At 30.6% G+C, this 25,948-nt stretch overlaps 1 protein-coding gene across 3 annotated transcripts in view; it reads right to left on the bottom strand.

The window, feature by feature from the left end:
• The window catches only part of LOC126740509 (homeobox protein OTX1-like), a 102,871-nt gene extending 80,303 nt beyond the window's left edge, over positions 1–22,568 (bottom strand). For all 3 annotated transcript variants that reach the window (XM_050446572.1, XM_050446573.1, XM_050446571.1), the window contains exon 1: positions 22,348–22,568. The gene's annotated coding sequence lies outside the window, so the exon portion shown is untranslated. The remainder of the gene's footprint in view (positions 1–22,347) is intronic.
• Positions 22,569–25,948: the final 3,380 nt, after the last annotated feature.

The raw sequence follows: 25,948 nt of genomic DNA on the forward strand, positions 1-25,948 counted from the left end.
ATTTTATTTTGAAAATTTTGAAAAAACTTCAATTGAATTAAAAAGTATCTTACCGCAAGTTCTCCAAATAGGTAGAAGGTAGAATTATTTAAATCTTCGTTAGAATTATTGTGTCAAAAATATTATGGTAAATAGAAAATGTAAAGAAGTACGGGGTCTGTGGTCCACCCATTAAAATCTATAATAATTATACTAGATAACACTACTCGTTTTTTTGTTACATATATTTCAAATCATATGAAACTATGTACAGGGTGTCCCATTTTGGGTATTTTTGCGGGATATCTCCATTATTTTTAGAGATAGAGAGTTGCGGTTTTCGCGACACTGTGCTACTTTTTCGTAAAACTGAAGATGCTGTTAACAACATTTTCATAGCCCTTTTATTTTTTAAGATACAGGGCATTTTTGAAATTTTTGCATTTTGGGACCAATTTTTTTTCTCCGTTATTTTTACAGTTTTTGTAAAAGTAAATACTCATTCTTATAGATTTTTTCCATAGAATTTAGTGGTATAGATATATTTTTTTTTATTAATAGTTTTTGAGCTATAATCCAAACATAATTTTTTTTTAGTATTTTTAAATGGTAAACTCTATACAGGGTGGCCATTTAAAAACGAAACAGAGCCTATTTTGGGTCCCTTAGAACATTTGCGAAAAAATCCTCGAACCCGTCAATTTTTGATTCAAGGGGGAACCATTTATTTGCTAGTTTCGCCCCCCTGAGGGCAAAGCCCTAGCGGGGGTGACAAAAGGCCCCCAAAATTTTAAATGGAACGGGGGATCGAGTGATACCTTATTTTGAAGGTATTTTTATGTGAATTATAACCCTAAAGTTTTAAATCGTTACTATTTGCCTAGTCGATACAGGGGCTAATAAAAGTTACAAAAACATGTCAACATTTTTTATGAAAAAAAATGCTTGTAAATTTAGCAGTTAAATAAATACAAGAAATTTTGTTCTCCTACATTGTAAACCGTACTTTCTGTTGTTTTTTTTTAATACCCGTGAGTATCTATGCCAATTCTGCAAGGGAACTCTCGGTTATTGTTGTGACTGTTAATATAGCAAAATTTTGAAGTTTAATAGTAGTTGTCAATTACTGCTGTCAGATCATAGTGTGTCAAACAAATAGCTCTTTAAAGTTAGTTAGTTACAACATTGAATGTGATAATGGTTTATTCACTTGCTGAAAGAGTTAATTTCTTTTTTCTTTGCGAACAATGAAAATGCTAATAGAACTGCCCAGCTCTTTAACACACTACAACACCCTAATCGACAGGTCCATTGCAAGTACATTTTGGAATTGGTTCAAAAATTTAGGGAAACTGGGTCTGTGGCTAATAAAAAGTGCGAAATGGATAATCCAGTGGTGAATGAAGCTTCAGAAAAAGCTATTTTATGCCATATTGTGTAAGATCCTACACTGAGCACAAGGAAGTTATCAACCGTGTCTGGTATTAAGAGAAGTAGCATTCAGAAGATATTAAAAAAAACAAGTTTCATCCGTACAAAATGCATCTCGTATACAAGAACTAAACGAAGACGATTTTGATAGGCGAGTACAATTTTGTGAAACTATATCTGAACAAGCCGCCAATGATCCACAATTTCTATTTAATGTATATTTTTCTGACGAATGCTCCTTTTTCCTAAACGGTACTGTGAATCGTCAGAGCTGTCGCTATTGGTCTAAATCAAATCCCAGAATATTTCGTGAGGTGCATACACAACATCCTGAAAAATTAAATGTTTGGGCTGGCATTTTTGGTAAACATATCGTAGGCTCATTTTTTTACCTGGCAATTTAACAGGAGAGATGTACCTGGAGTTATTAGAAAATTTAATTCATCCAGCATTAGTGGAGACACTAGAAAATAACAACGAGTACTTGGAAAATCGTCTAGTATTTCAGCAAGATGGGGCGCCACCCCACTATGCTGCAAGGGTTCGTCAATATTTGGACCAAACGTTTCCAGGACAATGGATTGGAAGAAGAGGAGCTATTGAATGGCCTTCTCGTTCCCCGGAGTTAAGCCCATTAGATTTTTTTATGGGGCCATTTAAAAACTAAAATTTATGCTAGTCAGCCAATATCGCTAGACCATTTGCGACAAAGAATAATTGATGAATGTCGTCAAATCACCCCAGAAATTTTGCAAAATGTACGGGAAAGGTTTAAACAAAACCTGTATTATTGTATGGAAGTCGAAGGCCAACATTTTGAACATTTACTTGATTGATTTTATCTTTAAGCTTTTTATTTAAAATGATACTTTTTGACATTTTTTTTGTAACTTTTATTAGCCCCTGTATCGACTAGGCAAATAGTAACGATTTAAAACTTTAGGGTTATAATCCACTTAAAAATACCTTCAAACTAAGGTATCACTCGACCCTCCGTTCCATTTAAAATTTTGGGGGCCGAAACTAGCAAAGAAATGTTTCCCCCTTGAATAAAAAATTGACGGGTCCCAGGATTTTTTCGCAAATGTTCTGAGGGACCCAAAATAGGCTCTGTTTCGTTTTCAAATGGCCACCCTGTATATTTATAGTTCATAAAATTGGTCTTTTTTTATCTTTTCAAAAATATATAACAGCATGGTCTTATTTGGAAAAATACGCAAATAGCTAAACTTTTCTAAATTAAATGCATAATTTATTAGTAGGCCATGAATACCAATAATAGGCAAATAAAAAGTTACAAATTAATAACGACGAATGGGGAATTGCATCATTCTTATTTTTTTGGTAATAAAAGAACATAAAAAACAAATATATAAATTTAATAAACACTATAAGAAAACAACTATATAACAAAACAAAATTTTTACAAGAGATGTTCAAAATGACCACCATCTTCTCTGATACAAAATTGGCATATTTTTATAACCCTTTGAATAGCATTCAAAATAATAATTTGTCTCCTTCTCAGATTTTGTAATGCTAAATGAATAGCGTCTTGAAGTTCTATGAGATTAAAATTATAAAATTATTTATTTATTTATTAACGGTATCCACCAATTTTAAAAAAATAAAATAATACAAAAGATACTAATATTAATTCAACTTAAGCTTGGTAATAGTATGACATAAATCAATGTTACCAATTAATTTAAAGAAACTCGCTAATTTAATAAAAAACAATTTATTTGTCATTTTTTTGTTTCTTGTTATAAATAGCCATGGCCTCCCATTAAATTATGAATTTTTATCATTTAAATTTATAAAATTGTAATTTTTTTGCGTATTTTTGAAAATAAGTCCATACTCTGATATATTCTTGGAAAGGTAAAAAAAGGGCTAATTTTATGAACTATAAATATACAGGGTGTTCCAATTAAAAAAACATAAGTTTAGGCTATAACTCAGAAACTATTGATCAAAAAAAAAAAAATTAATCTACAGCACTGGATTCTATGAAAAAAAAATCTATAAGAATTAATTTTTACTTTTACAAAAACTTTAAAGATAACGGAGATGCGACGGGGGTCCCAAAATGCAAAAATTTCAAAAATGCCCTGTATCTTAAAAAATAAAAGTGCTATGAAAATTTTGTTAACAGCATCTTTAGTTTTACGAAAAAGTAGCACAGTGTCGCGAAAACCGCAACTCTCTATCTCTAAAAATAACGAAGATATCCCGCAAAAGTACCCAAAATGGGACACCCTGTACATACATGGAAGATCAGCCTAAATCTGTTAAAAATTAAAAATAACATAATGTTTGGAGTTTATTTCGCAATCTCCAAAAATAACTTAAAACTCCTTACCTTATTGGTGAGCTTTAAGATGGTGGCGCTTTCAAACTGCAATTATTTGCCTGCAATTATTTCGTATATGTTATTGTTTCTTAAATCCGTCTAGTGAATCTAAAAAGCTTATCCTGTATAAGGTATTTCTACATAAAGACCTCTTTCTTTTGTTAGGTACTTCTAATGTCGAAGTTTTTAAACAAATGCACCGTCCGATGTGCAAATCTCATAACAAAACATTTTTGCACTCATCATTAAACTAATTTATACAGAATTATTGTTACTTATAAAAGCTTAAATGAATGAATAACTAATTTTAATTATGAGGCTGTTATTTATTTTGCATAGTTCCAAAACGTATTACGCTGTCGTTCGGATTGCAAAGCGGAAAAACGTTCATTTAGTTAATGAGTTCATATACCGTGCATTAAACAAATATTTCCTATTGGGATGCAATTTTATTAGTTTAATCTTGCTGCATGTTTAACATTTATAATTATTATTGTTGTGGTTTCTTTACCTTTCATTAGTTTAATTAAATCTGAATAGTTTTAAACTTACGCAGGAAAACAATTAAATTGGTTTTTATTATACAATTGTTTACCTATATTCTGTCTCTATATACTACTGATTACTGTCAAGAGAATTATAAATGTTTGGATATAAAACTTTAATGCCACTTAACCGTACTACAAATTTATTCCGAGATTGATGAGAGATTTATAATAATAATTATTATACAAGGGTAAATAAAAAATAATAATAATTTATAAGATTGTACACAGAAAAAAATACTCTAATATAATAAATAATAGGGCTCTGATTGTTTGCTTTTTTATTTATCTGAATATCTAAAATGTCTTGGTATTATGTAAATGATTCTATATAACTATATAATATAAAGCTTAGGGAAATCTGTACTTCTTTAAAAAAAATATGAATGATTATTGTGTTTATAGCTAGGTTAGATTAAAATTGTCGTACGGTGAAATAACAGTGCTGTGAAAATATTCTGTGAGTTTATTATCAATAAGATAACAACATTTTTTTTGTTATCTTAGTTTTTACGCGTTTTCCCATAACTGAATTTTGCGAGTTGAGAAATATGAACACAAAATCCCTTTTTGTAAACCTAATGCAGTAGGGAAAACACTTCTCCTTAGTAAGTCGAATTTACCTCTAGTATATATTTTAAAGAGAGGTAAAAAGCTCTTTATATCTGATCCAAATAGCAATTTTTTTTTCTTGGTTAGTCGATATATTATTTATTTATATTTTTTCTTCTTTATTTTCTTTGTTTTTTCTTTTTTTTTTTATTTAAACAATAAAAAACAATTTCTGGCAACAAGCAAAGCTAACTTGATTTATTTCCATAATTTTTAAACATGCATTTTATGCATAAAAGACGTTTTTAATTAACAATTACACCCAAACGGTAAGATTTACGGCAAAAGTCATGGAGAATTTTTTTTGTTTATAATTGATTGATAATTAAGATAAAATCATAATTTTTTTCGTAAGTCAATGGCGTTTTTTTTTTGTAAAATTTTATTAAAAATTCATCATAGCTACGCCACTGGTTGCTTAAAAAAAGGAGGTGAACAACTAAAAATGTGTTTTTATGCCATAATATCCTGTGCCAAAATTCAGTTCAATATTTTAAACCGTATTTGAAAAATTTAATACGAAAAAAAAAATAAAACTTTAACACCCTGTATCTTAAAAACTAAGCATTTTAGGACCCTTGTTTATATCAACTTTTCGACTTAAAATCGGTCCAGGGATGTCCCTTTTAAATTATGACATACCTTCAAGTAACACCCTGTATGTATATAGAATGTTTCATCGGGAACTGCATTGATCGATTATGGGAAAACTATCCATAAGAAAACTTGGAAAATTTGGCAACGTAGCAGACTAAACATTTACTTCCGGGATAACCGGAAATGTGACATCTGTCAAATTTTCAAAATTTTCGTTTGGTTGGTTTTCTCATAATCGATCAATGCAGTCCTCGGTGAAACACCCTGTATACCTTTTATACAATAAAGTAAGTTTCCTCTATATTTGTTTAGAAAGATATTATGTACATACAAATCTCAGAGGTTTAATATCCACACAGGTTTAATAATTATTGTTTTTATAATAATTGAACCTTTAGCATTCAATTCAACACCTTATATATTAAATTCTCAAAAAATGTATTTGTTATTTTAAAAGAGCATGAAAGGGTCATTCCATTCATGTTTTACAAAAATGCCACAATTACAATCGAGACTTAAAAAAACATGATTGTTGTTTTATAAATCTGTCGAAAAATACTTTAAACAAGCAATATCTAAAATAAAGAAAATTGGTAGTCTATTCAAATTGTTCATTTTGGCTAGAAATATAATAATATCTACTACTTATTAAATGAAAATGACATAGGTCATTGATATGATAAAGCATCAACAAAATTAGTTACCCCCTGTGTATGCTGAACTCAAGCAAAAGCAGTCTCAAGTTTATTCTAAAGTATTCAATGTTCTAAGACGATATTTATTAACTTTTCTCTTTAAAATCATAAAATCCCTCACAGTATTCTCTTATTTTAGGTTTTTTTTTTCATAAAAATAAATAAACAATGAGGTTATGTAAGTTATGTTACAGTTTTTCTAGTCGTGTTCGTAATATAGATAGAAATATCTGCTTACCTCTACATCTTCTTTATTTGCTTATTTGGAAAGGAACATATTAGTTTCTTTAGTTTTTTTATATTCATAATTTTCTGGTAATTTCCGCATTTTGTTCACCTCGAAAGACATACGATGTACCAACAATAAATCATGTGAACACGTGAATATAAAATAAAAAATACTAGAAAAATACTATTCTACTTGCAATACTTCTACTATAGCCCTAATTGTAAATAGCAGACGTATTAGGCGGATACGTCTGCTATTTAAAAATGATTTTCGGGCAATGCCGAAGGTTTCCGAAGGGATAACGTGTCTCGTGTTTACAAATATGCCCCCGGGACGCCACTGGACCTTATCATTTTAATTTAATTAGGACTAAATTAGCCTCTTAATACAACAAGTAATACTGCCAAATTTCAAAAGAATCGAGTAAATATTTTTTTTTTAAATTAATAAAAAAAATGTATTTAAAAAAAAATTGTCACCCTGTATCTTGAAAACTGTGCATTTTCGGACCCATGTTTATAGAAACTTTTTCTCATATTTTTTTACAAGAAATCACCGATTGAAATGTCTCCGTCTATTTTTCGAACACCCTGTATAGTTAAAGCTAAGAAAAATCTGTACTTCCTAAAAAAAAATAAGAATGATTATTGTGTTTATAGCTAGGTTATATTAAAATTGTCGTACGGTGAAATAACAGTGCTGTGAAAATATTCTGTGAGTTTATTATCAATAAGATAACAATTTTTTTTTTATCTTAGTTTAGGCGTTTTCCCATAACTGAATTTTGCGAGTTGAGAAATATGAACACAAAATCCCTTTTTGTAAACCTAATGCAGTAGGGAAGACACTTCTCCTTAGTAAGTCGAATTTACCTCTAGTATATATTTTAAAGAGAGGTAAAAAGCTCTTTATATCTCATCCAAATAGGAATTATATATTTTTTTTGGTTAGTCCATATATTATTTCTTGAGGTATTCGACGGTAATGGAGAAGTTACTGCAGAAACTTGATTCGGAAACTGGTCACACTTAATGTTGAGGCTTTTTAATTCCATATCCCGTTTCACGCTTTCCAGTTCCACAGTTAAAAAAAAATTCTCCTATGAGAAATCCTTTATAATTATAAAGGAAATATTTTTAATGTAACCTTTTCATTTTAAGTTACAATCAGAACTTATTCTTTGATAATCTAAGAGCGTTTTAATAAATGGCCAGTTTCAGCATTGAAAATTGTTTGAATGAGCGTCTAACAAAATAATTTTTTTTTATTTTAGCAGCATAATAATTATCAGCCGTCAAAATTTCAAATGTTTAATATATATCTTAAGAAATTGTAATTATTTGACTTTTTGTATCTATTATAGTTTCCTAAACTCCTGTAGTGAATAAGAAAAAACTCAACTTCTGCATAAAGAAGAGTAGTCTTGAGGTTATTAGTTTAATGGATAAACTGTCGAATTCTAAATTGTACGTATTATAAAGTCGAAATTATTATACCCATTTGTAATGACGTCATTTTTGTTTATCTTTGTTTAGCATATTCCAAACAGCGGCGACAACAAACTTTCGAAAAAAATTGGTGTCTGATGATTATTCATCTTTTATATACTAGGTTATGTGAAAAATCCGTCACTGTCAATCAAAAATATTAGTTAGTCAACTTGTTCTTGAAAGTTATTTCGAAAAGTGTTAGATAATGCCTAAAAAAAGATATAAAAGGTATAATGAACAATCGCAGCTGATGATTTTCAATATATTGGCTTTTTTTCAACTGGAAAAGAAACAAGTTCGAAACGGAATTGCACTTCAAATTAAGAATGTGATACAGCGAGCCGCAGATGCAACAAATTTGAGCACAACAACGATCGCAAATATAAAAAAGAATGGGATAAAATCAGATCAGGATTAGGCAGCCCGTATATCTTCCAAGCAAAAGACAGCAAAAACCAAAATTACAACATATTTGAAACATAGAATTCGGGACACAATTTATTCTATGTACGCCAGAAAAGAATATGTAATATTGGCAAAAATAAGAGAAAAGTTCAGGGAAGAAATTGAATATTTTGAGTTTTCCATTGACTCCTTAAGAAGATGGATCAATGGTATAGGCTTCAAGTGGAAAAAATCAAATAACAGAAAATATTTGATGGACTTGCCAAATATTGTTCATAAAAGAATCAATTTTTTAAGGGAGTATATCAAAAATAGAAATGTAGGTCCGGAAGGTTTTACTCCAGTTTTCATTGACGAAACGTGGATTTTTAGCAAGGGATCATTTCGTAGTAGCTGGCAAGATGACACCAAGCACATCGTCTGTCTTATCACGTAAGGGCGTATCTCAGAAAAATTGAAAATTGAGTTAAGCTCGCCAAAAAATTACTAAAGCCTCATATTTTTATCTCACGAACGGCATATATCAATATGTTATATTTTGGCTGTTCCATTATTTATTTCTTTGGTGGTATCTCAAAAAAGTTCAACTTTTAATCTCACGTATAGGCCTAACTTAAGATAGTCCCATACGTGTGACTTAAAAAGCATGCGAAATTAAAATTTTTAAGGCGTATATTGAGTTACGGCGTTATCTGAGCGATTCACAGATGCTGGCAATCAATCATAATCGATTTGCTTCGGGAAATCGTACCTACCGCTTATGTATCCTGTTGTTTTTTTGTAAATTTGTGCCTTCTTCGTTATACTTATAGCTTCTAGATTTTAGAACAAGAAGCAAAAGTAAACAGCTCTTTGCTATGTGGGTGTTTTGATCTTCAACATGTGATATATTTACCCACCTGCAACGAAAATGCGTTATTTTATAAAAACAGGCTGGCCAATGGCATCAGAAATATCGACGGTAATTTATAAAACCCTGCAGTATTACAATGACAATGGGGTGACTCAAGAACTGGCCCTTTTTTCTGATGGATGTCGAGGCCAAAATAAAAATACTGTCATGGCTGCAATGCTTCTCTATGCTGTAGCTCACTTAGAGAATTTGAAAAAAATATCTTTAAGATTCTTCGAATCCTTTTACGGACAGAATGAAGGCGATTCTGCGCACAGTGCTATAGGTTATGCAATCAAACATGTAGGAAATATCTACGTTTCATCTCAGTTACACCCAGTTTTTGCACTGACAAGACAGAAACAACCATACAAAGTGAGATCTCTGAATACTGAAGACTTTCTCGATTTTAAACATCTTTCAAAAGATGTAACGATCTTAACCGCGAAGAAGAGCGATTTAGGAAACCAGATTAAGTGGACAGATATTATGGAAGTGAAAGTTAAGAAAGATTCTCCACACCAGATCTTTTTTAAAATGAGCCACAATCAACAAAATTATGATAGTTTGTCACTAAAACGAAACCAACAGCATAATATTAGAACGTATGAGCTCAGACGACTGAATGCTGGCCCAAACAATATTAGTAGCAAGTGCCAGGATTTGGTTTCTCTATGTTCAGGTGTTACTCCTGTGATTAGACAAAAAGAGCATCAGGATTTCTTTAAATCTCTGGCTCATCTTAATGACTAATAATTAGTTTTTTTATTAGTAGGTTGTAGTACCTTAGTTTTCACGTCTTTTCAACCAAAAATTTTCCAGTTTTATGAGAATTGTTATATTTCAGTTGTTTTCAGAATTTTAATTTTTAATTTTATTTTCCAAGAATAATGTGAGTTTTTCATTTCCAGTGGGCCTAATAAATAACGTTTTTATAAATCTTTTTGTGTTACTCCAAGGGCGTATCTCAGTTTCGTCTCGCCAAATCGGTCTCACGTAGGGGCGTAACTCTTAAAATGTTTTTTTCCGCTATTTGTAAATCACTTAACATTGTTTTATTACAACATTCTTTAAGCTATATAGCGTTAGTTACTACATACAAAAAATCAACAAGGTATAAAAATTATTACTGGAGTTATTCACAATGAAAGAGCGTAAAATTATTTAAAATCGCATTTCTGAAAAATGAGCAAAACTGAGATACGCCTCACGTGATAAGTTCGACGACATGGATTCAAGGAAAAACAGTGAAGGTAAAAATTATCTGGTTATCTTTTTAGATTTTTTTTTGAATAAAAACTATTGCCCTTGTAAGGGTTCATAATTTCATCAGTTTCATAGTTTCATATAATTTCTCTCTAAGACAATATGAGGGAATTTAACTCCATACACTACTCGTATGTGTATGGAACATTACTTATTAATTATATTAAGTTTATGTTCTGGAAGAATGATTTCTAAAAGAAGAGAATTGAATTATCTTTTATTTCTAAGGTCATTGTTATATCGTGGTCCACGCCGGAACCAAAGATGGCTTCATCAAGGGCGCAAATTTAATATTTAAGAGTGGATTAAAGACGCGAGATTATCATGACAATATGAACAGGAAAAACTTCAAAAACTGGTTTAAAACTCAGCTGGTTCCAAATCTTCCCCCAAAGTCATTTATAATCATGGACAATGCAAGTTACCATTCTGTTTTATAAGAAGAAATCCCGAGAAAATCTTGGACAAAGCAGAGACTGACCGAATGGTTGAAGAAAAAGAATATTGGCTTTCCAGAAAAAGCCATGAAAGATAAAATATGGAGTATTGCACGCAGAAAGTGCCCTAGTGAAAAAAAGTACTTCCTTGATGAATATGTTAAACCTTTAGGGCACAAAATTTTGCGACTGCCACCATATCCTTGCCAGTTTAATGCAATTGAAATGGTATGGTCGGAATGTAAACGAAAATATGATCAATATATTTCCAATTTTAAGGGGTCACCTTCAGAAGTTCTGACTACATGGGAAAGGGTAATGAACGAAATTTCTATAGATCATTGGCAAACATATGTTTTTCATACAGAAAAGGTAATTGAAAAGGCTTGGGAGGCAATACAAGTGTGTGATGCCTATGACATTCTGCCACTTGTGATTACGACTGACGAAGACGACGATGACGAAGACAATATCTCTGATTTTAGTTCTGACTGATGAGATTGATTAAGCTTTTTTTGTTCTAGCAAATTTTATTTTATGATCGTCGTTTAAGTATTCAATCATATCGTTGCAATTTCATTAACTTGGTAATGCCATATGGCGTGTTTTTTTTTTGAGTTTGTATGTTTTATTTTTTGGAATGGTATTTTCATTTTAATGTGTTGACATATTCCTTCAAGCAGCATTTTTTTTCATGAATAAGTAAATTAAATTGTCAGTATTTAAATTTTTCCCAGTGAGTTAAAATAATTTTATACCATTATTCACAATTTTTGTAAGCTCGGTTTTGTTACGTCTACTGCTCGTGCCGAATTCTACTTTTCAAATATGTTGTAAATTTGGTTTTTGCGGTCTTTTGCTTGGAAAATATACGAGCAGCGTAATCCTGATCTGATTTTATCCCATTCTTCTTTATATTTGCGATCGTTGTTGTGCTCAATTGTGTTGCATCTGCGGCTCGCTCTATCACATTCTCAATTTGAAGTGCAATTCCGTTTCGGACTTGTTGTTTATGTCCCATTATTTATGATTAATTATAATAATATTTGTTAATTGTTAAGTTTGTTAATAATACAATAAATACTACAAGATTTTTTTAAATTTTTTGGGAATGAAAGTATATACACGAATATAAAAATATAATAATATGCTGCTAAAATAAATCATTTGTTAATTTCTGAACGTATAAGAATACATAGCAGACTATTAATTTCTGAAGACGATGGTAAAGTTTCTAACCTAATATTGATTGGCAAAAATATCTACGCCATACGTTTATTACATTCGGTATAATTTCGACTTTAAACATGCGAACCTCATTATACAATGTTGTTAAACAAATAATTAAACTCATTTATAAAAATTTATTGTTGCTATAATAAAGGCTTAAAGGAACGAATAATTAATTCAAATAGTCGGGCTTGTTTGCACAGTTCCAAAAGGCATTACGCTGTGGTTCGGATTGCAAAGCGAAAAAACGTTCATTTAGTTAATTAGCCCATACACCGTGCATTTAGACAAATGTTTTATGTTTCATATCGGACTGCAACTTTATTGGCTTAATCTTGCTGCGGGTTTAACATATTAAAATTGTTGTTGTAGCGGACTCTTTTCGCCCCTCATTAGCTTAATTAAATCTGACAAAGCTTTTATAGTTATGAAGTGAAACAAATTAATTAAGTTTTATGTTTGAATTGTTTACCTATGCTGCATTCTGATAACACTTCACTGTCAAAAAAGTTATAATTGTTTAGATATAAAACTTTAACAGCACTTAACAACTCGCGATAAAGCGCACCCGAACTCTCTGAAATTCAGTGGCAAACTGAGTTACGAGACCGAAACGGCATTAGTAAATCCAATATAATCATAATATAATGATAATAGTCTTTGCGAGAAATCCGGGATTTACTAGCATTCCATTTAATCTTCTTAACGTGTGAATTCGCTCCTTTTTCTAATCGGATTTTGGATTTAAATTGAACCGTTTTCAGCTACTATGCGAGCATTTTAGTTTGCCGCTAATGCCTCGTCGATATTAATTAAATCGTAGTTCATTAATTTAATTCTTTGTTATTAGTTAAATTTTTAGAATTTTATAGGTGCTTAGATAATAGAACAATCAAATAAAGATAACTTATTTGTGTAAAATATTTTCCGAACCATTAACGGCAATTTTATACTATTTATTTAAAAAGCAAAAGCCAGCTTAAAAAATAAATGCATGCATACAACAAACAGAAAATATAAAATGAATTTAACAGTCAATTTTTATTAATTTAAACAGTAGTTGGGTTATTTTGCTTGCCATTGATACGCTGAATCCCGAAATAAATAATAACTTTAATATAAACAGAACTGAACGCCAAATGGCTTAAACTCTTTATTGTTTTATAAATAATTTATAAAATATAAAACGCTATTAATTGAATTTGTTCGATATATATACATAATAAAATAATATTTATACCCGAATCGAGAATAAAACAATATTAATTTTTAAAAAGGTTCAATGTGTTTGAATGGAGATTAAAAAGGATTCATTATTTTTTCAATAAAGCGTTTTAAGCATATTAATATTGATATAAATTTGAGTGATAATACTATTACAAAGAAAATTTTAGGAATCCCAAGCAACACATCATATATTATTATCGTTAAAGATATATTTATTCAACGATTTTTTACTAAATTCTTGGTTTTAGTATATATGGTCAAGATATATTTATTAATTTTGATTTCATTTATATTTAGTATAGACACTTTTCAGGTACATCTATAAAAACTATAATTTTTCTTATAACTTAGTTTTATTCATTTAATTTTATTTAAAAACGAAAGACGTATGCAGATAGCATTGCATTAAATGTCTTAATTGTAATGTCTCATTTGGTTAAGGAGGTTGGTCAAAGCACTTAATGTAATTAATAACCTATTCTATAAGAAGTTATATCTTTGATGTTAGGTACAAAGGTCTTAAGTCACGTTTTGACGAAATCCCGAAAAATGTTGGTCTTAAGTCAAAATTTTTTGCTCGTTCTGGTGATATTAGAGACTTAAGTCGTACCATTTTTATTTTGGCCCCATAAATTGGTACAAAAGACTTAAACAAATAAAAAAAAATTCTGGTCTGGTAATAGAGTCTTAAGTTTACATAAGACCTTTGTACCAAAACATTGTAAAAGGGAAGTAGTGTCATAATGACTTAAGTCAATTTAAGACCTTTATATCAAAACGTTATTTTTAAATTTAAAATTGCATTGCTGACTTAAGACTTTCGTATCAGTTTATCATTATTATGTATGTGGAATTTACACGTGGATAGAAGTTTATGTGTAGTCGTTGTTTGTTTATCGTAGAAAATCGTTGAGTTAACATGAGTGCAAGAAGTAAACTTATTTTGCAATTGGCAAGAAAATGTTAAGAAACAGGTAAATATCATTGTCATAATTTTTAAAATTGTCTTATGTTTATTATTAAGTATTTTAATACAACATAACATAACCTTATTATAAATTTACAAAAATATCAATTATTAATTCCAGTTATTTCACACTCCCAAACACCGGCTAATGATCACGAAGAAATACCTTATACTGATCACCCAAGTTACAAAATTTTAATGCCTTCTTTAACTGTTAATTCGGATTTTTCAAATAATATTTTGGACTTTGATGAGAATTTTTTAGGTGAAAATTATATACAGTTGGATACAGCAAGCAATAAAGGTGAATGCTTTTAAAACGGTATAGTAAAAGAACCATTTTTGCTTGTAATTTTATCGTGTATGTTACTGACTAATTTTACATTTCTAGTTATCGGCGATACAATAAATAAAAGTTTAGCTGTGTCGCTAACAGAAGATCAGATCTCAAATATAGGGTCTGTAACATCATCGCCAGCCCCTTCACTGATGGCAGATTTGACAGCTATCTTAAATTCAGATGACAGTTATGCAGATAAGGACTGTTTACCTGGACAATCTGAAAGTGAAAGCAGTGACGACAACATTGATTTATTGTCCATTCAGAGAAAAATAAGTCGTTCAAAGGCTAATATTTCCTCTACTAATATTCAAAGTAAGTACCTACCTACTAATATTCAGAGTAGTATGTTAAGTTTTTAGATCGTTATATTTTTTAAATTTTAGAATCACAAGAAAAGTTGAACATAACTGATCAAGCTGGACCTAGTGCTTCCTCAACAATAATTGGAGGACTTAGGATCCCATAGCAAAAGGGTAACATTTATTGCAAATCTAATTAATTCCAAAGACACCCAAGTAAGTTGTTAATCTTCTCACGAGAGTTATTATACAAGACGTACAAATGATAAAAGGTACCTACAATCGCACCTAAATCTGCGAATTATGTACGATCTGTACAAAGAAGGAAGAACTATATATAAAAAATAATTTCACAAATTAAAACTATCGTTTAAAAAGCCATATGTTGATACCTGCGAAAAATGCGACACTCTAAAGTGTGCAAATACAGGTTGCTTCTAAATCAGGAAATAAAGAAGATGAAATTCCTTTACAAAAGGAACTGGAATTGCATCACAACCAAGCTAATGCTGCATTCGAAGCAAAAACAAAAAATAAGACGGAAGCTAAAATAAATCCCCATAAAAAATGCTTTAGTTTTGATCTCCAGCAGTGCCTTCCAACATCCTTTATAACTTCTTCAGTAGCATTCTATAAACGTCAGCTCTGGACGTATAATTTAACAGTCATGATAGCAATGGAGAATCGACGCATTACATGTGGCATGAAGCATTGGCTGCTCGGGGAGGTAATGAAATTGCTTCCTGATTGTACACTCACATTAAAAATTTGCCCAATGATGTAAATAATATAATTTTTTACTCCGACACATGTGGTCAAAATCGAAACAGTCATGTCGCTGCTATGTTTATAAAGGCTCAAAGTGAAAATCCCAATTTAACGATAAACCACAAGTTCTTAATATCTAGGTGTGATGTTGATTCCATGATAGAAAAGCGAAAAAAGACAATGGAAGGTCCAGTATATCATCCACACGATTGGTACCAGTTGGTGAGAACAACTGGAAGAAAAAGACAATTTAAAGTCCATGAAATGGAGCAAAATGAATTCTTGGATTTTTCCAGGTTATTAAAATCAGTCATGGTCAACAGAAAGAAAAATATATTAGGCGAACAGTTTTATTGGCATAATGTGCAATGGCTACAATATAATAATAGCGGTATGGTACGTTACAAAAGTTCTATATCTGATACTAAAGATTTTAAAATTATAAGCTTTCTGAGACGGGGCAAAAGTCAAAACCTAAAATTTTTGGTAGTTAAGGAACTGTATACTAAAGGGTTACTTCCAATATCAAAGGAGAAAAAGAAAGACTTGTGTTCGCTTCTTTCTTTGGTGCCACCAGTGTTTCACCAATTTTATCAAAATTTACCTACCAATACTAAAGTTTTTGATAATGACCCAGATCTAGTGGATGAAGCAGTAGAACAACAAGAAAATTAAATACTTACTTAGGCTAAATGAATCAATTAGTTTCTAAGGGAAAAAAAGATAGTTTGTGTTTTTTAAAACATGTGTTTTGATATTATTTGCCTTATTAAAAGTTACTCCATTCTAATTAAAATCAGTAAGCTAAAAAAAACTTTTTTTTTGTTCATAAAGACTTAAGTCATTCAAATTTTGTAAAATACACTTTTGTAGATAATGAATAGTATTTGATCTAAAAAGGAATTAAATACTCTGACTAATATCAAAAACTTCAGGCTTTAAATTAATGACCGGACTTACAGCAATTTTTTAAATTTTTAAATTCGTTTTCTGAAAAACTATATTTTTTGACTTAAGCCCCTATTACGTACATCAAAGATATATGTATATACAATGTGGCCCAAATTGGGTGTACATGTATGGGCATCTTGGAAACTATAAGAGATTGAAAATTGGTTAAATAGGGAAAGTTGTAGGGCATTTAGTTACCAATTTAGTGCCGCTTTTAGAACGATTTTATCTTTTTCCGATTTTGAAATATTTGAAAAGAATTAAAAAGTTGCATTTTTGAAAAATGCCTATATTTTTTTTAAGGCCTTATCTTTATTGCCTGATTTTTTATATTTATTAGGACAACTTATAGGACAACACATACATGAATTCAGTTTTTATTTTCGACGTTTCGGTTCTGAGATTCCATCCTCAACTTCTTTTTTTTTGCTAAATTTTTCCTTTAAAATGATGTATAACACATATGAAAATATTTGATGCTTATGTCAAAAATTACAAAGTTCATTTTTTGTAGAGTTGGCCATGACTACGGAGGCCATTTGTCGTATAAACAATTAATATTGTTTAATGATTTAGCGTCATTTACGGCCAGTTCTGCAAAATATTATTTATTTGATTTTACTTATTAACTTGTTTAGTATTTCTTATCTTGTTAATTTTTTATTCTTGTTCTTGTTAGTGTTAAATAGCTTTTTCGTATCTAGTCGAATCTAGTTTGTATTTAGTGAAGTTTGTTTAAATTTTTAAACTCCGAATTTGGGGATATGTTAAAAATGAAGTTTACGAGTTTGAACCTCCTACGACTCTCGAACAACTAGAGGACAGGGTTCGGAATGTCTTAAATAATATAAATAGAAACACCCTGCACAAGGTAACTAGAAGTGTCTTAAAGAAATGTGAAAAATGTTGAAACAAAAATGGCCCTCATTTTGAATAGTTTAATTTAATATTATTCTTACAAGTAGTTAACAGTTTTATTAAGAAATTACGTAAAAGTATAAGTTAGCAAGTTAGTAAGTTAATAATAATTGTGTATACGACAAAATGGCAATGAAAGTAATGGCCAACACAGCGAAAAATAAACTATTTAATTTATTTACGTAAACATAAAATATTTTCATACAGTGTTATACATAATTTTAATGGAAAAAAAAGATCTTTTTAATTTAGCAAAAAAACAAAATGGCCGCCATCAGAAAAAAAGAAGTTGAGCATGGAATCTCAGAACCGAAACGTCGAAAACAAAAACTGAATTCAGGTATGCGTTTTCCTTAAAAAATTGTCCTAATAATGGTTTTACAGATTTTAAAAATACGCTGTAATAAAAAAAACAGCCCTTTTTAAAAATGCAACTTTTTGATTTTTTCCAAATATTTCAAAATTGGAAAGAAATAAAATCATTCTAAAAGCGGTACTAATTTAGTAACTAAATGCCCTACAACTTTCCCCATTTAACCAATTTTCTATCTCTTATAGTTTCCAAGATACCTACCCATACATGTACACCCAATTTGGGTCACAGTTTATATCATATTAAACGTAAACAAAGAATGCATATAAATCAGTACACTATGTACTACACAGGCTATAAATCCTAATAAATCTATTATAAAAAGATTTATTTATGTATAAATGATAATGTATTTATATAGGTACCTATATAAGAAGTAATAAAATAGTACTAGACTATAAATATACTAAAACTGGTATGTTTTGATTTTAATGTATTTATTACTGTGCCGGGCTTTGCATGTATTCAAGTAATAAATAACCGGAAAAAGGTAAACAATATTCCTTAGTGAACACAAACAAACCGTCTTAAAGTGGTTTTTCATACATATCACAAACAAAAATGGCGACTATGATGGCGGAATGATCACGACGTGATGTATACGACATTTTTTCCGTCATTTTTTTTACGATTTCTTTTGTGTATTTACTTTTATTGCATTCAATAAACACCCATTGACACTTTACATAAATAGTGTCAATAAATCCCACCATAACTATGGACTGGTTTTAAGCGAAAATGTTTTTTTAAGTATAAGATTTATAACTTGTGTGTATTTTTAAATGTCAATTTCCATATAATAGCCAAGGAAAACCTAGAGGTGATTTCGATCTGAATTTATAGAGGCACGGCAGTCTTAGATCTTATTTAAATTTATAACATATCAGACATTTATTGAAATTAAAGAAAGTAACGAATATTGTGATCATTTGCTTTGTGATTAACATGATCTTACAAGGTAAGTGAGCAAGATATTTATTTTCATTAATAGCTCTATATATTTAGTATAAATTTTGGTTTAAAATAAATTTCGAAAAAAAAATTCTTATTTTAGGTATAGTGCATCGAATAACTAAGTGTTTCTGAAAAGACTTGTCACAGCCACCAGCGTCGGACTGGTGGCATAAGGGCCTACCGGGCAGAGACCTCAATAGGGCCCAGAAAACTGGGTATATTATCTACCCATGGAAAAAAAACAAATAAAAAGTTTAAATTCTATTATCTGCAGTATACTAATTAAAGCTACGTTAACAGAAATCAGGAACTCATGATCTAGTCCTATAAAATTATAACATAAAATGGCAAAAAAACAAAAAGTGAAATTTATAAAAACTTACTTATTAGATAAGAAGTTTTTTTGTAACAGCGACGTAGAATTTGCAATTTTGTTAATTAAATGATCATAGTCTAAAGCTTCAAGCAAAGCTGCTTCTGAACTTCTTATAAAAGCTTCTACTAACTCTTGCCCTAAAAGGGACCGAAGACGATTTAAGACTAATTTTAATTTGGAGAAAACACGCTCACAAGCAACTTGCGTACAAGATAATGTCAAAAGACACTTGTATACTATCATCATCAGATTCGGATTCACTGTTTTCTATTTCTACATATTTCTACATTTCAAATCCCTCTGGTAACCATGATGAATCTTCTGTCAGGATTTTTAGATCCTTAAAATTTTTTGCAAAATTAATTAGTTATGTTTTAATACAAGAAGTAGGTAATCCCGCTGTTATCTAAATAATCAGTTTGTTTTACTTACTGCTCAAAATTTCGCGGATCAAAAAAGTAAAAAGAATCATAAATGGTTTTGTGCTTTTCAAATCTGTTTTCTAAACTTTGTGTTCCTTATTTATTATTGCTTTATATGTCTCAATTTCAAAAGCTTTGTAAGGACCCAGCTCAGTAATTTTGAAAATTTCGTCCTTAACTCACTGGGGGCAATTTGCCAGTCTATGTGTAAACATTTTGTTCTCTGTTTTTGTGTTTTTAATAGTTTTAATAGGGGCCCATTTACATTTAGAAGGTGGGGGCCTACCGGGCAAATGTCTGGTTGCCCGGCGGGCCAGTCCGACTCTGATGACAGCCACTCTCTCTTATGTCAATGTTTCAGCCACTAAGCTGGAGCTGGTGAGTTTCTTTTAAAAACACCATATTTATTTTAAATATGCACTGGCACAAGTCATATATAACAATTGATTTACCATGACAATACATAACTTTTATACCTTAAGTATTGCATGTTTTTTACTAGATCCTTAAACAATTTAAGTGCACTTGTTCCATATTTTTTGACATGTATCATATTTTGTACGTTTTCCGAAAAAAGGAATTATAAAGTTAAGAATAGAAAAGTAAAATCCGTTTTTTTCTATTTTTAGATTATTTAATTAGTTCTAGAGGTTTTTAAATTCATAAAAATAGCAATTTTCAAAACCACGTATCTTAGAAACAGTTGAGTAAAAGTGCGGCACGTGATACATCAAAATGTTTATAATTTTATGTAGAATCTAAGAGTGTAATCACATAGAGAGTCTTTTATTTAAAATAAGAAAGTTGGTATTGACCACGGCTACATGAAACACCCTGTATACAAAATTTTTCTTGAAAAAAATACGCAATCAAAAATACTAATCGACGTTTTATATCAGTTACGGTGTTATAGTCTAGTAAGAACTGTTTTAAGAATCTTTTTAAATATTTCAACAAGATGAGTGCTAGGGGGTTTCGACTTAGACGCGTTTACCCTATATCAATCTTTTTGTTTGTTTGAATATAATTATTAATATATTTATTTTATTTTATTTAAAAACGAAAGACGTATGCAGATAGCATTGACTTAAATGTCTTAATTTCTCCTTTGGTTTATGATGTTGGCCAAAGCACTTAATATAATTAATAACTTATTCTATAAGAAGTTATATACGTATCATATTAAACGTAAATGAAGGATTTAACTCTGCATATAAATCAGAATACTATATATTACAATGGCTATAAATCCTAATAAATCTATTATAAATAGACTTATTTGTGTGTAAATTATAGTGTATTTGTATAAGTATATAAGTAGTAATAAAATAGTACTAGACTGTAAATATACTGATATGTTTTGATTTTAATGTATTTATTACTATTCCGGGCTTTGCATGTATCCAAATAATAAATAACCGGAAAAAGGTAAAAAACACCCTTGGTGACACATAAACAAACCGTCTTAAAAAGGTTCTTCATACATATCACAAACAAATCATACATTACATTAAATGAATAAAAACAATAAACTAATTTAAAATAAAATAAAATTATATAAAACTTTGAAAAATACTTAAATGCTAATCAGTTATCATATTTTGTATGTTTTTAGAAAAAAGGAATTATACAGTAAGAATAGAACAGTGATAACCGTTTTTTTCTACTTTGAGTAGAATAAGTTTTAGAGGCTTTTAAATTCATAAAAACAGCAATTTTTAAAACCATGTATCTAAGAAACAGTTGAATAAAAGTATGGCACGTGATACATCAAAATGTTTATAATGTTGTGTAGAAAACATAATCACATAGAGGGTCTTTTATTTAAAATAAGAAAGTTGGTATTGACCACGGCTACATGAGACAAAATTTTTGTTGAAAAAAATACGCAACCGAAAATATTAATCGACGTTTAATATCAGTTACGGTGCGATAGTCTAGTAAGAACGGTTTTAAGAACCTTTTTAAATATTTCAAGAAGACGAGTCTTAGGGGGTTCGACTAAGATGCGTTTACCAAAAATAAAAATAAAATAAAATATTTATTTTATTTTATTTAAGAACGAAATACGTATGCAGATAGCATTGACTTAAATGTCTAATTTCTCCTTTGGTTTATGAGGTTGGGCAAAAGCACTTAATATAATTAATAACTTATTCTATAAGAAGTTATATATGTATCATATTAAACGTAAATAAAGGTTTTAACTCTACATATAAATCAAACACTATATATTACACTGGCCATAAATCCTAATAAATCTATTATAAATAGACTTATTTGTGTGTAAATTATAGTGTATTTGTATGAGTGAGTATATAAGTAGTAATAAAATAGTACTAGACTGTAAATATACTGGTATGTTTTGATTTTAATGTATTTATTACTATTCCGGGCTTTGCATGTATTCAAATAATAAACAACCGGAAAAAGGTTAAAAACATCCTTGGTATCACATAAACAAACCGTCTTAAAGTGGTTCCTCATACATATCACAAACAAAAATGGCGACTATGATGGCGGCCGTGTTGATGATCATGACGTGATGTAAACAACATAAGAACCTTAACGAAAGCGAAACTCACCTTGCCAAAATAAAACGAAAAACCAGCTAATAAACAATAAGAAGATAATCGCCGGATGGCACACTAACGAAAGTCAATATATATCACTGCTCGCATCTATTTGTTCACTTAGTCAAACAGCACAATACCGAGTTAAGCCGGGGTACTTAGAGCGAGATAAAACCGAGAGTTTAAACGTAAATCGGTTTAGCGTGGATTCCTAACTATATACACGCTCCTAATACGAAAGCTGTATTAAATAAGTAGAATTGATCCTCACTTTTCGTGGCTCCGGACACAGACAGACCACGCCCCGCGTGACGGGAGTCAGGCGGGGCGAAGGGGGCCAAACCAGACACAGCGCGCCGCTGGAGCTGCTGCCATCGGTGGTGTAGCGTCGCTTCTCGACGTCGACGTCGTCAGCGTCGTTTTTCGAGAACCTTTTGTGCCAACCAGTGGAATTTGACCATGCATGCATACATATACTGGTGCTTTTGTTTCACTTTATTTTTATGTTTATTAACAATTCTCTTGTTGTTTTCCACTCATATTACATTTGTTTTTTTTCAGACATCAATGAATATTCTCTATACAGGGTGTCTACTATAAAAACCGCCAAACTTTAAGAGGTTCAATTATACAAGTCAGTTGCAACAAAAAAGTCGTAAAACATTTTTTCGAAAAGTTGTTAATTCTTATGGTATTTAACATTTTTTGATTTTATCAAATTTCTTTGTTTTTTTTCATATAAACAAGAATATCTCCGTTATTCTTACCAGCACATAAAATTTAGATATGCCCCTGAAAGAGAATGAAATTTGCTATAAGACGGGTATATTTCAGTTATCAGAAGTTAAATGTAACATTTGGGAAATGTGCAAAATTAGTGGTATCTTCTTCGTTGTCGTTTTTCTAAAATTTGGTAAATAGGGACATGTTTTTTTTTCAGCAAAGACTACCGCATTTAATATGCTTTCCAATGATATACTTATTTTTGTGATAGCTATTTGTTTCCACAGAAATATCATGGGTAAAAGAAAGAAAACCACAAAAATTGAAAATTTTCAATTTTTATATTTCTTGATTGACCAAAATTTCATTAAACAAACCTAAAATTATAACAATTGTTTAAAATGTCTTCCCTCTTGTTCAATAAATTTGATGCATCTTCTTCTGACACTATCAACAATTCATTGCAACACACACTAATTCGATTAATTAGTTCGTCTCGAGTATTAATGTTAATACTATGAAAATTAGATTTTAATGTGCCCCAGACATAAAAGTCAAGGGGCGCAAGGTCAGGGCTTCTGGGCGGCCATCTTACCGTACCGTATCTTCCGATCCATTTCTCCCCAAAGCATTGATTCAAGGAATTTTGCACAATTCTGCCATTATGGGCTGAACATCCGTCCATTTGAAACCAAAGTTCCTGTCTAGCGGCTAAGGGAATTTCTTCCAGAAAGTCAACAAGGACATTATTTAATAAATTCGAAAACTCATCGGAATTGAGCCGATCAGGAAGTAATACAGGCCCGAAAAGGCGACTTCTCATTACTCCTATCCATACGTTGACCCTTATCTCCTGCTAAAAATGTGAAACAACAGTCGCATAAGGGTTTTCTGTATCCCATATTTGGTTATTTCTTAAATTCATTATTCCGGCTCTTGTAAATGTTGCTTCATCTGTCCAAAATATTTAATCTGTTTCCCACTCTTGCAACTTATTCAAGTACCACCTACAGAATTGAAGCCTCACCTCACCATGCACTGGCAATAAATCCTGGACTTTTTTCAAATGAAACGGATGCAAATTATTTTTTTTAAGAACTCTTTGTATAGTGGAATGGTGAATCCTTAACGCAGCACCAGTGCGGCGAGTACTTCTAGATCTATCTTCTGTAACAGCTCTCATAATCGCAGGTTCTTGTCTCCAGCGTTGACCATTTTGACCACCTTCTCTAATCTGCAAACCTTGAAAGGAACCAATTCCCCACAGCGTCTGAACACTTCTGCAAATGTACTTATATGGGGTTGCCGTCTATTAGGAAAACGAAGCGCATACTCCCTTGCTGCCTCCCGCGATTTTCTATTTGCGACACCGTAAATTAATAAGATGTCCCGATATTCAATGTTTGTGAAACTAGGCATTATTTTTTTAAGCACGTTTAAATCACATTACTTATTTAACTACTTTAAGTCGAAGTGAAAACTTAATGACACTTCTTGTCAAATTGTAAATATCTATGCTTTTGTTTTAAAATCAAGTAAAACATAATTTGTGAATTTTCTTCTTTTCATTCATTGCCATTTACAAAAGAAGGAAAACCTGCCTTTTTTGATAAAGAATGAATATCGCGATATGTTATTTGTTTACGGCTTCTCTAATGGAAATTTGTGGAGTTGCTATGTTAAGGAAGATAGATCTACAAGTACTCATCGCATTGCTCAAAAGATCAAGAAATATAAAATTTGAAAATTTTCAATTTTTGTGGTTTTCTTTCTTTTGCCCATGATATTGCTGTGAAAACAAATAGCTATCACAAAAGTAAGTATATCATTGGAAAGCTTATTAAATGCAGTAGTTTTTGCTGTAAAAAATATATGTCCCTATTTTCCAAATTTTAACAAAATGACAAAGGAGAAGATACCACTAATTTTGCAGATTTCCCAAATGTTACATTTACCTTCTGATAACACCCAGTATAAAAAATTACTCAAAAACTTAAATATACCCATGTTAAATTACTGCCCATTGAAAAAATAAACATATCATTTAAAAACGTCAATATTTTGTGTCATATTATTTCGAAAAACAAAAATATTCCCGAGCCATTCTCAAACAAACTATTTCCTACGCCAGACCAATCCATACATACGTTTCAATCAACGCTTAATGTGGCCGCCCCATGTACATGGCTTGGAAGGTAAGAAGTTCTGTGTCCACTGGTGGTACACATGGCGCTAAATAAAAATTGACTGTCTCCATATATGGTACACATGGCAGTTAACGTGTTAAATCATATGTACTCAAGAAAAAAATTGTAATTTGTATTGCAGTAAAAGCTTAAGCTAGGTTAAATCAAAAGTGTCGTACGGTGAACATCAGCGTTTTCTTTGCCTTATAGCAAATCTAATTCTCTTTCACATGGTATATCTAAATTTTATGTGGTGGTAAGAATAACGGAGTTATTCTTGTTTATATGAATGAAAACAAAGAAATTTGATAAAATCAAAAAATTTAAAATACCAGAAGAATTAACAACTTTTCGAAAAAATGTTATACGACTTTTCTGTTGCAAATGACTTGTATAATCACCTCTTAGAGTTTGGCGGTTTTTATAGTAGACACCCTGTATTATCATGCTCTTTCTTATAATTATTATATTAACCTATCTAACATCGGCAAAGCGATGCAACTTTAGGCATATGTTGAGAAAAATCATTGAAATGAAGTTGTCGGTAAAAAATAATTACTGATTTTTTTAAATTACCTTGCTAATAAATGTTGTTTTTTAAAAATACACCCACAGTAGTGGTATTTTAGTGATGCTGACGCAGAGTATAAAGACTTCTTTACTTTTTTAGAAAAATAGATTAAATTTGGAATATAGTATGTTAC

The sequence above is a fragment of the Anthonomus grandis genome, chromosome 9 (assembly GCF_022605725.1).
Source record: "Anthonomus grandis grandis chromosome 9, icAntGran1.3, whole genome shotgun sequence".
Lineage (NCBI taxonomy): Eukaryota > Metazoa > Arthropoda > Insecta > Coleoptera > Curculionidae > Anthonomus > Anthonomus grandis.